Source organism: Crinia signifera, chromosome 4 (genome assembly GCF_055691185.1).
Source record: "Crinia signifera chromosome 4, ASM5569118v1, whole genome shotgun sequence".
NCBI lineage: Eukaryota > Metazoa > Chordata > Amphibia > Anura > Myobatrachidae > Crinia > Crinia signifera.
In genome coordinates, this window is record NC_139220.1 from 200,617,207 (window position 1) to 200,636,585 (window position 19,379).

A 19,379-nucleotide genomic window follows, 5' to 3' on the forward strand; every position below is an offset into this window, starting at 1 on the left:
TTTCATTAAGGTAGGAATGGACTATACCATAATACCTAGTATGGTACAGAATGCGAAGGGACGGAACCCTCCTTAAAAAATCTGCATACAAATATTTTTATTTGGCACCTCCCAATTCATCTGTTGGGAGCAGGAATGTAAATATCGGGGCTATATGGAATACAACTTGTATCAAATATAACACAAATATGACCTACATGGGTGAAATGTAAAAGTACAGCAGAATATGTTTATTTCTGCCAGCAGATATATTTGGAACGCAATGGAACACATACCAATTAAGGGTCATATGGAAGTTGCAAATTTTGGAACACAAATGGAAAGCATACCACTTCTGGTTTTACCAAAAGTGGTCAAAAATACAGCAAAAATCGGTTACGGCCCAACATCAACTAATTTATGTGGAGTCTGTGAGTATGACATGTATAAAAAGTGCAATGGACAACTATCTATTAAAATCATAAGCGGAGACTGGAGATCACCAAATTGGCTGTTATCATTGTCCCCCCCATTGGTAAAAGCAATATTCATTTTTATTTGCAGAGTCTAACAAAACCCAAAGAAAGCTTCCCTTTGAGAAGCAATACTATTTTATTTTTATAGGTGGCCACCGATTTTCAATTCTGTGTAGAGTCTATATGTGTTTATTTTATTGTTATGCATAAAAAATGTTTTTTAATTTCTAACTTGATATATTCTTATTAATAAATATATTTATGTACAACTAAGTGGTGAGCGTTGATTCAGCCATACATGCATCTGGTTTTTACAAGCGCAGTCTTTCTGTACAAAATTTTTTGGGAGTACAGGTGGGGTACACGTAAGTGCACCCAACACCTCAATAGGTGTAAGATCACAATCACACCATTTAGCCTGCTGCTAAATAGATTGTGTTCTGTTGTAATATTAAATCAGGATATTGGAAAGTGAGTTGAAATTAAAACATCTTCAATTAGCACCTATCACAGGGGGAGATTTCTTCCCAAAAGTAGATTTGTAATAGCCATGGACCTTCTCTGATACAGCTGGGCTGACCATCGCTCTCTGGCCAGCTGTCACTGGTCTGAAAGAATTTAACTCCCCCTTGGCAACAAGCATCTAACTCCCCTATGACAATGAGCATGTCATCACCCATAGCAATGAACATTTAAATCCTAATTTGCAACAAGCATGTAATTCCCTTTGGCAATGAGCATGTAATACCCCATGACATTGAGCAAGAAGCCCCTGGCCACAAACATGTACCCCCTGACATTGAGCAAGAAACCCAGAGCAATGAGCATGTAGGTAAGCGGCACTTATGTGGCATAATATGTAATAGCCATTCAGTGTGTGGTATAATATCTAATGGGCATTATAGTGAGTGGCATAATAAGTGATAGGCATCATGGTGTGTGGCACAATATGTAATGGGCATTACTGTGTGTGTGACATAATGTGTAAGTGGGATTACTGTGTGCAAAATCAAGAATAGACTTGAAGCAAATAAAATTGTATAAGGCAGGTCAAAGGGCAGGTCTTGGTTCTGGTCAATGAATTAGCTGTGGGTGGGTCAAGGGGCGGGCCACTGTCATGTAAATCTCTCTACACTGCAATGTAAATCTCTCAACTCAACTATAGAACAACTTTGGGTTGTTCTATAGCTGAAAACTGGTTTCTGGAGAAGGCTGCTTTGTTAAGCTGTGGTATATCTGATGGTAGGATTGCTAGGGAAGGATTTGGGAGATATGCTGTAATTCTTTGTCTATATTCTGCTATCCTTTATACATGTAGTTTTCATGATTCTCAGTGAAATTCTCCTGTGTGTCTAATCCATGTAAGAATCACAAAAATAAGTTAACTTAAATCTTTATTAAACACACAAAATTAAGTGCAAGGTAAAACAGGTTTTAAGCAGCTAACACAAGCACTTGGAGTATGCAGGATTCATGCAGTTGATTCATGCACCAATATTATGGAGGCTAATGCACAGGTAGACTCTGGAGTATGGCAGATAACTCACTGTAACATAAAATCCATAAGCAGTGAGCTTCAGCCCACAGAAAATATTGGAAGTTAGCAAGTATATCACTGTAGCATACCTTCCATGACCATCTCCAGGAGGGACAGAATACTCTGTTCCTGGACTTCCCTCTTAATGTATGATTGCCATCACTTGTCACACACAGGTTAATTGATAAGAAAGGCGCTTCAATGCAGGTGATGACAATTATAAATTAAGGGAGAAGTCCAGAAACAGAGCATTGTGTCCCTCCTGAAGAGAGTCATGTTGGGAGGTATGCTGTAACAAAATGTCCATAAATCAGTAAAATGCAACTTTAAGAAACACTGGTTTTATTAGGTATCTCTCAGTATCATTATGTCAATAAATCAGTGAAATGATACATTGAGTAAACACTGGATTTAGTAGGTACTGTATCTCTCAGTATCATAATGTCCATAAATCAGTAAAATGCAGCACACATGAAGCGCTGGTATTAAGTAGATCACAGTTTGGTTAACCTTCAAGGGAATAGTTACTGTGGGCCTTATCCTAGTTCAATTGAATGGGAGGTATACTCGAGATTGGAAACTCAGAGTAGAAATAGGCGCCCTGTGGGGTGTGTCGCTAAGCTGCTCCTACTTGAGGGGTGTAAAGCCCTCTTGTGGATACAAAAGTGGGAAAAAAAGGTGGAGCGCTAAATGGATCAATTGGATAACACAATTTTAATATATATAAAATATTATTTAAAAAACAAGCAAAATATAGAAAGACAATAACATTAATGTCAGTGACAAAAAACAATAATACATATATAATAAATAGGACAAGGAAGACAATACTTATGTCTCTGCGTAGCTGCCTTTGTGTCCCTTTGAATAAGGGGGGCTTTTTACTCTCCGGGTAGTGCACTACCGAAATGGTGGTTGGCAAGTTGCCGTCCTAGATGGTATTAGGAGACGCTGGAGGATGATCTGGTTCCCAAGATTGGGGTCCTCACTAGGTTGCGCTGATCCCAGAAATAAATGAAAGCTGTGGTCAATTTTCTCGCTGGAGGAAGATCTGAATACCTTCTGGATGAAGGGTCCTCACGATAGTGCGATATTGGACATCCACAGAATGCAGGTTGATGACTCCCAGTTGGAGATAGGAATAAAGCTGGGATCCGGAGGGTGGCAATGAAAGGGAAAGCTTCCAGGAGAGTACCAGATGGAGGGGGGGGGGCAGTAGGCAGAGTTAGAGATTCTTCCCAGTCCTTGTTTAGTAAAAGCAATTGCTGCCTCCTGGAAGCTTTCCCTTTCATTGCCACCCTCCGGATCCCAGCTTTATTCCTATCTCCAACTGGGAGTCATCAACCTGCATTCTGTGGATATCCAATATCGCACTATCGTGAGGACCCTTCATCCAGAAGGTATTCAGATCTTCCTCCAGCGAGAAAATTGACCACAGCTTTCATTTATTTCTGGGATCAGCGCAACCTAGTGAGGACCCCAATCTTGGGAACCAGATCATCCTCCAGCGTCTCCTAATACCATCTAGGATGGCAACTTGCCAACCACCATTTCGGTAGTGCACTACCCGGAGAGTAAAAAGCCCCCCTTATTCCAAGGGACACAAAGGCAGCTACGCAGAGACATAAGTATTGTCTTCCTTGTCCTATTTATTATATATGTATTATTGTTTTTTGTCACTTATCCTAGTTCACTCTTTCTGACAAAATCTTTCTTAGATGGACAGAACCATGTGCACTGCAGGGGGGCAGATTTTAAATGGGCAGAGAGAGTTAGATTTGGGTGAATTATTTTGTTTCTGTGCAGGGTAAAAACTGGCTGCTTTATTTTTACACTGCAATATAGATCTCACTTTGAACTAAAACCCCACCCAAATCTAATCATCTCTGCACAAGTAACATCTGCCCCACCTGCAATGCACATGGTTTTGTCCATCTAAGAAGGATTTTGTCAGAGTGAACTAGAATAAGGCCCTATGTTCTGTGTGGGTTTTGCATTGGTCCGCTGGATCAGTGTTCTGGGTTTTGCTGATCCACCTTGCCTGGTTTTCATGCATACCATGGTCTTTGGGTGTGGCTGCATGCTAGGCCACTTCCTATTTATGTATGACTCCAGCACTGAGACCCTGCTGGTTATAGTTTGTGTATCCTGGTCACATTTGTTATATTCCTATGTACCTCAAGATTCTCAGAGTCCTAGCTACTACCTTAAGAGAGTACTCTGGAGTTCAGTGTATTCCAGCCTGTGTCTGAGGAATCCTTTATCTTACCTGTCATGTGTTCTGTGTAAAACCTGCCTGTGTCTGATAACCTTTACTTCCAGTCTGTGTCCAGCTTCTGTGAGTACCAGCGGCCTTCCCACACATAGAGAAGGAGGTCGCACCTTTCATTACCCTCTGCTGTTAGTATTCTCATCTGGAGATAATGCCATCTGGAGCCCGGGCTTTTGTCTGGAGACATGGAGGCAGTTAGGATGCAGGCTTAATTGCATGCTGTCTTGTCTAGTGTATATTGTTGTTTGTTTGTCTCATGGCAGTTGCTAGAGACGTTGGTTTTGTCTGGTGGATAGGTTGCCAACCTATCCACAATACTTTGGTTATTGTTTGATTAATTGTGACGGATTTGCATTTAGCAGCAAGGGCCACATCTCTTAGTTCTGTCTAAGTCTGCAAGGTTGCATATTTTGTTCATGTTCATGAGCTATAGCCTAGTGTGTATTTTTTTTGCTAGTTAGATTTCCTCTTGCTGATACCCTGATTCAGTTGGGACTTTGTGACCAGGTGGCATCTAAGTACAGGGTGGAGCTAGTCTGTCCTGTAAGGCGGCTATTATTGGTGAAATCTAAGACCGGCACAAGTGCCAACTGAGTCAGGGTACAGCAATAGAGTCAGGGTCAGGCTTTTGTGTCTCTGTGGCCTCACCATCTCGGTCACAGAGGTACATTTCTGGTTTAATCCCGAGTTTACCTCTGAGAATCCTAACAATTTCAGGTTGATTAAGGGTTAACTTTAGTTGATGTTAAAATGAACTGTTAACGTTTCTGGATGATTTTCAATCGGTTTTGACTTTAGTAAAGCTCCGATTTGCAAATATGACTAAAAATCTATCAAAAGGCAACAAGTTAATTCAATTATATCCCCTAGTGTAAGCATTATATGAGCTACTGTAACATTAAACTCATTTTTTTTTTAAAGCCAAATGGACCCTAACTTTATTAAAATCATGACATAATTACACTTGGCATAAGAATATCATAAGTTATTATGATGAATATACTGTATCTATGTATTGCAAAACAACATATCACATCTAATTTTTTGTTAAATTGTTAAACCACACATAACAAAATCTTTAAAATAGAAGTAAGAATATATATTTTCTTAAATCAATGTATATTCATGTATAATTAATTACAATTTTTCAAATGACATTTTAACAACCTATATAACTATGACATTTGTTTATTTGTTTGTCTGACAACATACTGTAGCAAATAGGTGAATTTTCTCCCATCACTGTCAGGTAAATTTGCTTTGTCATTTTTTTTTTTTTTTTACCAAAGTCTCTAAAGACCCAAAAATATAAGGGATGTAATGTTCTGAGATTTTTACATTTATAATTTACAAATCTTTTTAAAATGTTTCTCCTGTGGTTAAAACTTGCTTCAGGAGAATAATACAACAATGCCTATTGTAGTATTAGAGAAACAAGAGACATACAGCAGGCATATAATTATAAAACATATAATTTAGTTTGAGTACATCTTTCTAAAGTGACAATGCTCACAGCAGTCTCTTAGCAGTTTAATGCAGTGATAATTGGTGTAGCTAATTTTGCCATGCACATAATCCAAGATTAAAAAAAAGCCTTTATTGCAGATTGTAAAACAAAATAACTAAAGGTGGTAGTGATATATGTGTAAATTCTGATTATCTTAGTTTTTTATAGCAATAGATGTTGACAATAGAATTGTATGCTTTAATCCAATTATTGCACATAAAAACGGATACATATCAATTAATCATTTATTTTCCAAAGGCATTTAACTGAAAACAAATTTAAGCATTAATATATCTATGTACAAACATTATTGATAGGTTATTATTACAAGGCCCATAACACTTTTTGTGATATGTATCATTATTTGCATTTCTGTACCATCATGTCTACATGCTGACCAATTGCCTACAAGCCTACATTGCTCAAATAGTTCTACTATAAACTGTGACATTTTTTGTAAGCTGTTACATGTGATTTAGTCAAAGCAGAACAATTTACTCTAAATCATACAGCTTCAATACCCTTCTGAGTAGAGATAAATAATGTTAGATTTACATTTAAAAAATTAGTCCTGTTTTAACTCATCTTTCAGAGACTCAGTCTTCTGGTGTATTGTTATATGGCATTGTGACTAAGAAGCCTTTCTAGGTGAACAGATAAAAAATATGCTCAGCGGTAGAAGAGTCTCATGGGACTTGTTGCACTGATAGAGGCTCTTTGTCTTGACTACAACTACAAGGTACAGTGGGGCAGATGTATGGAGTGTCATTATGTGCTTTATGCATATAGCGCACCTTAATTCCTGGTTGTACCAGTTTCTTCAAATGCATGAATCGGCTTTTATCGAGGACAGCTTTGCATGCTTTCTATAACGAAGAAGCGCTAAAGCATAGTTTTTTCCCCCTTACCCGAATGTATCATTCGTCATTTGGTTGATATCACTCTTTATGGGCAGCAGCTCTCTTTGGCAGCTCAGTGCTGTAGTTGTACTGATTTTCTCTGCTCCAGCCGTATCCCCGTCCCAGCTCTACTGCTGCCTCCATTCCCCTTTCCCTCTCTGCTTCAGCTCCTTCCATCCTCTGCTTACCTTCTCCTGCCTGCTTCCCCGACATCTACAGTTGGAGCCCCAGTCAATTTTTTTCCTTAGGTCGTGGCTCACCATGGCAAGCGATGGCTATCCTATTGTTCTCAGAAGCAATTCAAAATATGAACAATACAGTAGAGGATTAGCATAGTAATCCTATTACTCACTTAATCCTATTAACAGGCCAAATGAGGAGGGCTCCATCTGTATTCTCCTGCCAGGACCCCGTCTGTTTATCTCTGTTCCAGTCGCATCCTCCCTCCTTGTCTCTCCCATGGCCACATCACTCGTTTCCTTCTCTGCTTCAGCATGCCTTCCCCACACTCATCTCGATGTCTAGCTAGTCTACAATCTACTTTGTAAAAGGGAGGTTTATTGGACCCGTAAACTCAATCCCCTTCACCATGATTTACTAAACGAAACAATTTAATTAAATACAGTAACCATCTTGTCTATCTTGTCTATATTATTGGGACAGCTAACAATGGCACACCTTGTTTTATTCTTTCACGGTTTTGGGTCTGACAACCCAGTGCCAGCTGCTATTGATAGCGCACTACTCCACCCCTTTTTTTTTTCTATAGTTTTCACTGAGGCAGTGTTTACAGAACTGGGTACTACTGTATGCAGAGATGTGCATCTGATTTCAGACATTTTACCCTCGTTGCATCAAATGCACACCTTTGGCGAGAAACCATGCACTGATAATGATGAATATGATAAAGATGATGGATATCAAACTAAGAATATGTGTTAGTGGCTGTCCTCCTGCAGGTAATTTTACATTTCTATATATGGGAATATACAGTACTGTGCACACATTTAGGGAGTTATTCAGGTTTTTCCGAAAGGCTGAAAATTTGCAGTTTTGTGAGTCCACCAAACCCTGCCATGCGAATGGTGGCCCGGCCACCACCCATTCAAAAGGGAGATTCGCTCACAGGGCCTGCGAATGGATGTTACACAGTAACATTCATTCACAGCCTTTGGGGATCCTCTCACATCATTTGATGGTTGGCGACCATCGAATGATCGCGAAGGGGCATGCATATAAAAGTGACTCTCAATTCACTTATATATGCGTGGATGCTCGGGAGGAAGTCGGCAGGCAGCTGACATATGGTGATGTCAGCTGCCCACCCCCCCCCTGCACCATCAGCCGATTAGCTTGAGAACGCCCAGCATTTTCAAGGTAACACCCATGAGATACTGGACATTGCCATCTGAAAATGGACTGGCTAACCGCTCCACGCCCCTCTCCACCCCCACCCCACCCCCACCCGCACACACCCTGTTCGCCATTGCCGCATGCACCTGTCATATGCACATGCACAGAAATTACCCTGCGCATGCGCATATGCAACCATTGATGCCCTTGCAAGTATTCTGGTCTGTGTGAATGGACCAGAATAATGGCCTTAGTTCTGTCCATGCACTGTAGAAGCATTTGAGAACTAATTGTATTCAGCTTTGCATTGAACCCTATGTTAGTATAGTACAGGTTGAGTATCCCTTATCCAAAATGCTTGGGACCAGGAGATTTTTGGATAACGGATTATTCCGTATTTCGGAATATTTTAATATTTCAATGATGTATTTTGAAGTATCTTGCATTTATGCTGTATAAACACATAAAATAAACACACATATTTTATTACCACATAAAATACACACAAAGATATTTTATTTGTTCAAAAAACAAGGTTTCAAAACATGAAACAAAGTTTGTGTACAATCTCAGGCACTGAAGTTGAATGCCAAGCAATCATTGTCTTGCACATATATAGTGCCAGTTACATATCATGTCCTCAGTTGGGCTGTTACAAATGTCCCCAGTGAGTTTTTAGCAAAAAAAAAATTTTTTTTTCACTTTCTGAAAAGTATGGTTTTCGGAATAATTCAGATAACGGATATTCGGATACGGGATACTCAACCTGTATGTACAATAAAATAGATATGTGTAATGGCAAATGACTTGTAAATATACATGTATGTAATATTTATACTTCTATTAGTTTTAGAGATTGGTTCTGATACTCTTCTCCAACAATAAAGTTAGGATATTCTTTTGATGCTGCAATTAATAGTGTTGATATTGCTCTATAACTGTGTACAGAGCCTATGTGGCTGTGAATTAGACATTGTAAGGACCAAACTATAGCCCTTTAGATACAGCATACAGTACATACAAAACTAGCTAACTGTAATTGATTGTGTCTGCAGTATATGAATAAACTAGTCATTTTGTTGTTTTTATTTTTCATTGAGTATGTTTTTTATAACTTTAGAACCTAAAATAAAAATACATTATTTAAACAGATTTGAAATATGTATTTGTACAATTTTTGACCCCAAAATCTGATCACTTGTTCAGATTTCTGGTAAACACGTTCATACTAACTACACACCATATGACCACATTTTCATACCATCTGATGTGTTGGAAGCCTTGCAATATAACAAAACAAAGATGTCAGAATGATTGAAACATGACAGAGAATCTGTCATTTTGCTGTGACTCACTTGAATCTGTTTTTCATCCAATATGCTTCGAATATTAAAGCCAAATCTTTATTTAGAATGGAAGACATGAAAAATAGGAACCGATTCTAAACTGTATTTTTAATTCCCTGCTGAAATGATGTTCATATCTAGCAATGATATATATATTAGCAGAATATATTTTTTTCTTTAGGTTGTATGCAAACTCTGCATTTATTACATAAAGTTTTTATTAAAAGTAACTAGGAATAAAGTCAATCAAATGATGATTATTTTTTGAGTGTGGAATATTTGAAACTACAATGTCCCTAAATTGAACAACAACTCATATGGGATATGGTTACATGGTCAAGAAGCATAAGAACAACTCCATTTGGTTGACATGCATGAAGGTCGGCCTTCCCCATGTCAACATAATGCGCATGTCAACATTCAGTCATGTCAACCTTCATTCATGTCAACCTAGTTGCTGTCTATCCTATGATCCATACCCAATCATACAGTATTATAGTAATTATACATTTGTATGCATTTATTAAATATGGTTAATTGCATGCTATTAATGGTTTTAAATCAACACTAAATCTAAACTTTTAAGTGAATGAATTTCAGTAAAAATTGCTATATCTATACTTGCAACCTATAGTGAAATACTAAAACTACTCAAAGCATATGCTGTGATGCTACAAATGCTTGAGCAAATACAATTATCAAATATAAATTATATTTAGAATACTGATATATATATATAGATATATGTATATATCTATATATATATATAGATAGGATCACACTCTCCCCTTCCACGTTTGATGATGGAGAAGTAAAGAAGAAAAGTTAGTGTATTCACAAGAAATACTGTACATATCAGTAAATTGCAGATGTTAACAGCCGACCCGACAGCTGTTTCAACCAGTCTTAGCTGAGGAAAAAAACAGCTAAGACTGGTTTAAACAGCTGCCGGGTTGGCTGTTAACATCTGCAATTTATTGATATATATTTCTTGTGAATACACAAACTTTTCTTCACCAAACCTGTGTGCTGGTTCTTCTTTTTCTTCTTTACATCTCCATCATCAAACATGGAAGGGGTGAGTGTGACCCTATTGACCTTTACAGACTCTGCACCAGCAAACATCATCAAAGTGATATATATATATATATATATATATATGAAGCGCCTTCTCTCTGCCCTCTTCTAGATTTGCCTTTCTCTGTGGATTCCAGAGTTCCTTCCTGAGAGTGAAGCAGCCGCAGGTCCATAAGTGACTTTGGTGTCCCTTCCCTTCGTTGTCATACAAGGGTATTTCATACTGGTGGACTATACTGAGATTACACTTGGCGCATAGGTCCATGCCCTTTACAATATATATATATATATATATATATATATATATATATATATATATATATATATATATATATTATGCAGGAAATCCGCACTCCCATCCAGGTAATGTCCACAACAGGGGGTGCTCCTATTAAGGAAAGTCACTTCCAAATACAAATGTACGGTTCCAGTGTAGATCACCAGAGAGGGCACTCACCACCAATAGCAGGTAAAAGAATTGATTTATTTGACAGAAGTCAGCATAAGTTGTCGACGTTTCGACCCCAAAGGGCCTTTTTCAAGACAGAGTAAAGCGATGCAGTGTGTCACCAGTAGAAGACCAGGAGTGGAGTGAAGCAGCCGCAGGTCCATAAGTGACTTTGGTGCCCCTTCCCTTCGTTGTCATACAAGGGTATTTCATACTGGTGGACTATACTGAGATTACACTTGGCGCATAGGTCCATGCCCTTTACAATATATATATATATATATATATATATATATATATATATATATGGAAAGGAGATTGAAAAGTCTGCGCCCAACTGTCAGTCAATAATGGAAGTACCAGTTAGTAGGTCCCTTGTCTCTCACACAGAGGGACAGATGTACCAAAAGTCCAATAACAGGAGGACTTGCAGCTACTTCTTTCTCTTTGGGGGTAATCTCTGGAATCCAAAGAGCAAACAAATCTAGAGAAGAGCAGAAAGAAGGCGCTTCATGGTGTAGTATTTTAGGATACACAATTTATTTAAAAGACAATCCACGATATGGGTCAACATGTACTCGTACCGAATAAAAAGACTCTCTGGACTGGGTACCACACGGCATAGGTTTAAAACCAGGGCAAATGCTACTCACACTGTACCAGGCACTTGGTTGTACTCGAACGCCGCGGGGCTGGGTTGCAGAGAAGCGTGGAGAGACACAACACGTCCTGGATACCGGTGTCAGGAGAAGGAGCGTCGTAGGCCACGCCCTGACGCGTAGGCACGCCCTCTGACGAAGTCTGCAGTGACGAAACGCGAAAACCTATGCCGTGTGGTACCCAGTCCACAGAGTCTTTTTATTCGGTACAAAACAATAATGTAATGTATAATACAAATTTATTTATAATAAAAATAAATATAAAAATTAAACAGTGACGATAAAAAACACTTAGTACCGATTGTTAATAAAAACATTGAATGGACCTGCCAAGAATTGATAATATAACCTGCTCTGGTCACTCAAAACAGTCCCAGCACGATTGGAGAGAGATGTATAGTGGGAGTCCAATTGTAGATATCCTTAAGCGCTGCTGGAGGTGTCCCGGTCCTTTAATAGGATTTTGCAGACTTGTGGGGATCGTCTCTAAAGCTGTGCTTTTTTAGGAAAGTGTGCTTTAATCTACGATCTCCATACAGTTTCAGAGGTATCACAGTCCATGGGGACTCGATGGATGTTCGGATCCTCTGTAAAGTGCGTTCGTGCTTGGGATAGAAGTGGGTCCCAATTGGGGGAGAAATAAAGTGCAAGTCCAGATAATTAAGCAGGAAACATAGTAGGCAGGTCTCAGTCAGGTCCTTTGGTGTTTTCCAGTGACCTGACTGAGACCTGCCTACTATGTTTCCTGCTTAATTATCTGGACTCCTAAAAAAGCCCAGCCGCACTTTAGAGAGGATCCCCACAAGTCTGCAAAATCCTATTAAAGGACCGGGACACCTCCAGCAGCGCTTAAGGATATCTACACCAAACAATAACACAGGAAAACTTTCCTCATGCCACACTGACACGCACATGACGTCATTTATGGTATCACGGAAAGCTAATAAAATCTACCACAAAATAAAATAAACAACTTTGCATCAATGGTGATACAGGTGCCCTGGGGGTACTAACGCTTATTGTGCCTAATCAATAATGCTCACAGAGAAGCAGTAGAATGTGGCCAGGGCTCCTGACCGGAAGCCGAAGTGTCTGTGATATGTGGCACCCACTAGTGTCCTTGTAGTTAGGGCAATATTGGAAACAGTCATCTATTCCACGTAGCTATTGGAGACCATCTAGTGTTCACAAAAAGTAACTGCACTATGGCCGTTATTCAGATCTGATCGCAGTACAAATTTGTTCTCAAAATGGGCAAAACCGTCTGCACCGCAGGTGGGGCAGATGTTACATGTATAGAGAGTTATTTTGTTTCTGTGCAGGGTAAATACTGGCTGCATTTTTACACTGCAATTTAGATTTCAGTTTCAACACACCCCACCCAAATTTAACTCTATCTGCACATGATACATCTGCCCCACCTGCAGTGCACATGGTTTTGCCCATTTTGAGAACAAATCTGTACTGCGATCAAATCTGCATAAGGGCCTATGTTACATCTTAGATTTACGCTGGCACTGTTGTGTATAAACAGACAATATTAAAGCATCAAACCATTATCAAGGCACCTAGGTCTGCACATACGGGCAGGTTGCAATTATGTACAGTCACCAGATAGTCAGTCTGTTAATCATAGGTGGCTACCTGGGCACCATATATGCCTGTATATATGGCATAACCTTCAAAGCATACACCCAGACATAATCAACAAAGTACAATACAACACCAAAAAATTTAAATATCTAGAACAAATATACAAACAAAAATATAGATAATTTAAATAATATAGCAACCTGCTCTATTGTTTAGGGCCTATAGAGCATCATAGCCTAGCCACCACTCAAAAAATGTGGATTAAACAACAATGTTGATGTCACATGGCACAAAGAATTGGGTACTTGTTTCTTATCACGGCCACAATCGCGGGCATCGTGTGCCTTAACTTTAAGGCACACGATGCCCGCGATGCCCGCGATTTCCTTTGAAAAAAGCAGTACTCGGGTACATCGCGTCGGTCGTGTGCCTTAAGAAGGCACACGACACGACCGACGCAATGCCCACGATTTCCCCATAGGCTTCAATGTTAAAATATTTTAACATTGAAGCCTATGCGCGCCCGACGCGATGCCCCCGATTTCTCCATAGGCTTCAATGTTAAAATATTTAACATTGAAGCCTATGCGATGGACCCGATTTGTCCATAGGCTTCAATGTTAAATTATTTTAACATTGAAACTGAGTCCATTTAAGATAGTAAAAAATGGGAAAAGGCCGAATAAGGGTCATTTCTCATTGGCTATGGCCCCGTCATGTGTGTAAAAAATAATGGACCCCATTGTGGCCGCCACCCCCACGATTAACGCAAACCCAAAGCGTGGCGAGGGGCGGCGGTGCGCGTCCTCCGACCTTTTCATTCCCCTACTATCCACGTCGGCGTGGAGTTGAGAATAGATTAGTGTGGCGAGCGCAGCGAGCCACCGAGCCCGAAGCGTGGCGAGCGGACGCTGATACCTGTGAAGCCCGCGAGGGGACGCAGGGATCTGTGAAGGTATCAGCGTCCGCTCGCCATGCTTCGGGCTCGGTGGCTCGCTGCTCTCGCCACACTAATCTATTCTCAACTCCACGCCGACGTGGATAGTAGGGGAATGAAAAGGTCGGAGGACGCGCACCGCCGCCCCTCGCGGGCTCGCTGCGCTTGCCACGCTTCGGGTTCGCGTCAATCGTGGGGGTGGCGGCCACAATGGGGGGACATTATTTTTTACACACATGACGGGGCCATACCCAATGAGAAATGGCCCATATTGGCCCTTTTACCATTTTTTACTATGTTAAATGGACTCAGTTTCAATGTTAAAAAATGTTAACATTGAAGCCTATGGACACGATGGACCCGATTTCTCCATAGGCTTCAATGTTAAAATAATTTAACATTGAAGCCTATGGACATGATGTACCCGATTTCTCCATAGGCTTCAATGTTAAATTATTTTAACATTGAAGCCTATGGAGAAATCGGGTACATTGCGTCGGTCGCGTCGTGTGCGTTTTGGTATGCACCCGACGCGACCGACACAATTTTTTCCGACACGACCACCACGATAGAAATCGTGGTGGCTGTGCTAGGAAACAAGTACCAAGAATTGTTCACTTGAACTAGTGTATAAAGACATTCAAAGGATTCAAAGGATTAAATTAATTGAATAAGGTGGTGGCCAGGCTATTGAGCTCCAAAAGCATGTTCAACAATTTCGGTCACCAAGCGCCAGCGAAACAAACGTGGGGAATCCTGCTGTGTCACGTAGTGCACACACGTGACCGGCAACCAGGCTGCAGACAGCTGCAAAAAGATGCAGACAGTTTTTCTCATAAAACCACCTCCAAAAGTCTTGTATTATAGGCATATCCGCCTTTATTTTATGCACAAGGAAAATTCATCATTCATTTTAAAGCATATCCAATAAAAAATGATATTTTAATAGCCGTTATAATCAACACCATTTTTCTGTGATGCAATGGTTCTCCCACCAAGAGTTTATTTTTTCTCTCCACCTCCTTTGGCATTAACAAGTCCATTGTTTATCTCAGCAATGCACCACTGACAGTCAACTACAAAGGTACCCTAAATAAATTCCATTATTGGGGTATCCTACGACATATATACCTGAAATTCAGATCGATGTCAGTTATCACAAAAACACCCAATTATAAAATTTCTAACTAATCAGTGTGGTATTACTCTCAAAAATTCCCTATCCCCCTTCCCCTATAAAATAATGTATAAATAGCACTATACCATCAGTAGGTTCCTTGCTGTAGGAAATGCTGCAGCTGCATGGTTAATGCTGTGCTTTACAAACTGGATTGCTGATGTTGATGTAACTCTTGAAGACAGTTCCTAGTGGACAGAAACCTTGAGTATCTCTTTTTTAATATGTCTATGCTTAATATCTATTAAATCCACAGCAGTTTTTAATTGCATAAAAAAGCTGGCCAGTGCTTCCTGATTTTAATATACCTTACACCAGCTCACATCTCTAAAAGGGACAGTGAAAACTTTTTTTTTGGACTGAGACCTCAACTCTGTACCAGCCGTATCTGTTCTTAGGTGCAGATTGGTTGGCCCTAAAAGGAGTCCACCAGGCAGAGAGGACCCAATTGTGAACAGCTTATGACGGAATACAGAGCATACCCATAATTAATAATTTAGTGCTGATCATTTGAATATACACATTTGAATATAAGGATCATTTTAAAGAACAAAAAATGATTTAATAATTTTAGCCACTAAGATCCGTTATATTTATTATAAGATACTGGGGACATATGATTTACTGGGATAAATCTAGAATTTCACATCTATGCATCACATCAAATCTAGAATTTTACCATTTTCAATACCACTCAGGTATTGTGTTTTTATCTATGCTTTTATATATTGTATTTTTGTTTTTAAATTTGGAATAAATTAGTGTGACATTAAGACGGTTCCCTCTTATTTGTATACTACCCAACTTGCGAGTTTACTTAATATGGAGGAGTAGAAATGAGGACCAATAAAGAAACCGCTATATGCGTTCATCTAGAAGTCGTGCTGTAAGTAACGGTATGCATTGTCACACTAAGGATTCCTCACGCAAGGTCCTGGGGTCCTGGGGTGAAAGTAATCACAATATTAGAGCCATATCTAAAAATAAACATAAATTAAAATGCTTACTGGCTAATGCAAGAAGCTTAGTGAGTAAAATCGGGGAGCTTGAAACGGTGATCAGAAGGGATGACTACGACATCATTGGTATTACAGAAACATGGTGTAATGAGTCGCATGACTGGGCATTAAACATGGAGGGATATACACTCTACAGGAAAGACAGGGAAAATAGAAGGGGCGGGGGTGTGTGCCTATATGTAAATAATAACTTAACATCATGTGAGAAAAATATGAGCACAGACCTGGAAGACGACAACTCGGAGACAGTGTGGGCAGAGATAACCGACAATAATAAGAAACCAAAAAACAAATTTATAATAGGGGTATGCTATAGACCACCAAATATAAATGAAAGGGAAGAGTCTCTTCTTTTAAACCAAATCAAACAAGCTTCAAATCAGGGTCAGGTATTAATTATGGGGGATTTTAATTTACCCGACATTGATTGGGAAAACGAAACAGGTAAATCAGCAAGAAGCAATGGGTTCTTAAGCTTACTTAAAGACCAGTTTATTACACAAACGGTAGAAACTCCAACTCGTGATGAGGCGCTCTTGGACTTAGTATTAACAAATAACACAGACTTAGTTTCAAACACAAAAGTAATTGAACAATTAGGGAATAGTGATCACAATATGGTTTCACTGGAAATCAACTTCAGTAAATTACATCAAAAAGGATCTGCAAAAATACTAAACTTCAGAAAAGCGAACTTTGAATTATTCAGGGAAGCCCTAACAGGAATTGGGTGGGAAACGGTTATGGAGGGAAAAAATGCAGAGGAAATGTGGGATACTCTAAAAAAGGTGCTTGATTCACTAACTATTGAATACATTCCTAAAGTAACTAAAGGTAAATTCAACAAAAAAAAGCCACCATGGTTGGACAAAGAAGTAAGGTCAGCTATCAACAATAAAACCAGAGCCTTTAAATTCTATAAAAATAACTTGAATGAGGAGGCGTTCGCAAAATACAAAGAATCAAACAAAACTTGTAAAGGGGTAATCAAAGCAGCTAAAATATTATATGAAGAGTGCATAGCCACTGAAAGTAAAACCAACCCAAAGAAGTTTTTTAAATACATAAATAGTAAACGTTTAATTAAGGAAAACATAGGCCCACTAACTGATACTAGTGGAAAAAGTGTTACTGAGGACAAGGGAAAAGCAAAACTGTTAAATGAGTTCTTCTCATCAGTATTTACTAAGGGAGAGCAGACTGTGGAACGAACATTTACCACAAACGGGACAAATAAGCCAGATCTCATTGTGGATTTCACGCCGAAGGAAATAATACTGAGGCTAAGCAAACTCAAAACAAATAAGTCACCAGGGCCAGATGGGATTCATCCGAGGGTATTAATGGAATTAAGGGATGAACTAGCTACCCCCCTACATTATATCTTTAGCAAGTCACTATCGTCAGGTATAAGGGGGGACATGCTCAACATGTACAAGTATATCAAGGGCCAATATAAGGAACTGTCACACACCCTATTTTCTACTAGAAAGGAATCTAGGACGCGAGGGCATGAGTATAGATTAGAAGAAAAAAGATTTCATTCAGCTAGTAGAAATAATTTCTTTACGGTCAGAACAGTCAAACTCTGGAACTCTCTTCCCGGAGAGGTGGTAACGGCTGGCTCATTAAATGCGTTCAAGGCAAAGTTGGACAAACATTTACTGGAGAAAAACATCCATGGGTACAAATAAGAAATATAATCTGTCTGTAAAATACCAGAACCTACCAAATCAGCAATGGATATCTATACCAGGTTGAACTAGATGGACGCAAGTCTTTTTTCAGCCTTACCTACTATGTAACTATGTAACTAAGGTGATATCCCATAAAGAAACCATTATATACATTACACGGGGGGTTATTCTAGTTCATTCTTTCTGACAAAATCCTTCTTAGATGGACAAAACCATGTGCACTGCAGGGGGGCAGATGTAACATGTGCAGAGAGAATTAGATTTGGGTGAGTTATTTTGTTTCTGTGCAGGGAAAATACTGACTGCATGATTTTACACTTCAATATAGATCTCACTTTGAAGAAAAACCCCACCCAAATCTAATTCTCTCTGCACAAGTTACATCTGCCCCACCCGCAGTGCACATGGTTTTGTCCATCTAAGAAGGATTTTGTCAGAAAGAATGGACTAGAATAACCCCCACGGTGTCATACACTCTCCTGTGAGTTTGGTACAATATAGAGGTTTCCCATGTACCCTTGAATATTTGAAAACCCTTGAATTTTTGAAGACTTACAGATTTCTTTTTTCATTTGGTATCTAAACGTTGCCATACGGACATTTATGTATGAAATTCTAAGAAGTCGGGCAGATCCAAAGATACCATTATAGGAGTCTTATCTATTCCTTTGTGAGTATGGTACGCTATCTATCCACATTCCCCATGTCTACACAGAAGGTGATCCTTTAAAGAAACCTTGATGCAAGGGATCTCACTATTTAATTTTGTGAGTTTGGTATGGCACCATATCTAGTAACTATTTTGCATGGTTGTCTGGAAAGCCCAACCTAAATGTCCCTATTTTTTTGTATAATAATATATATTGGGGCTAATTCAGCCAGCCCTAAAGATTACCAAAAATCGTGATTACCAATTTTCAGGAATCTGCTCATGCACAAAGCTTTAAACTGTGATCAAATTGCAAAAAAAGTGACTAGAGTCTAAGGGACAAGGGAGCAGTGGCCAAGTGTTGCAGGAGCACAGACAGCTAATTTTTTTGGGTATGGTCCAGACAATAGTGGAGTGTTAGGACCATTGGGAGAGGGACCCAAGCAGCTGCATAATATCACATGCAGCCTCTGTGACTCCAAAAATGGCCACCATGTGACTGACTAGACAACTAGGCTGTGCAGCCAGGGAGCTACCGCTAGTGTGACAGTGCTTCACTGTATAGCAAAAGACTTGTACTATAGAGATGCAAATGGTAATTTTTTCATTAGCATCGTGGGGGAGGGGGCAGCAAAAATAAAATACTAGCTAAATCAGGCTTATTATTAAAAATATTGTTCACATGTATGATATATTACATATAAAGTCTGTAAAACAGATTCTCAGCCATTATGCTTCTTTTGATACAATAATC

The 19,379-nt window shown here is 39.3% G+C and overlaps 1 long non-coding RNA gene across 1 annotated transcript in view; it reads right to left on the reverse strand.

Annotated features, from left to right (window-relative positions):
• Window positions 1-6,846: 6,846 nt before the first annotated feature.
• The window catches only part of LOC146072510 (uncharacterized), a 105,298-nt gene continuing 92,765 nt past the window's right edge, over window positions 6,847-19,379 (reverse strand). Inside the window, exon 3 of the long non-coding RNA XR_014473163.1 lies at window positions 6,847-7,200. This is a non-coding gene — a long non-coding RNA (uncharacterized LOC146072510). The remainder of the gene's footprint in view (window positions 7,201-19,379) is intronic.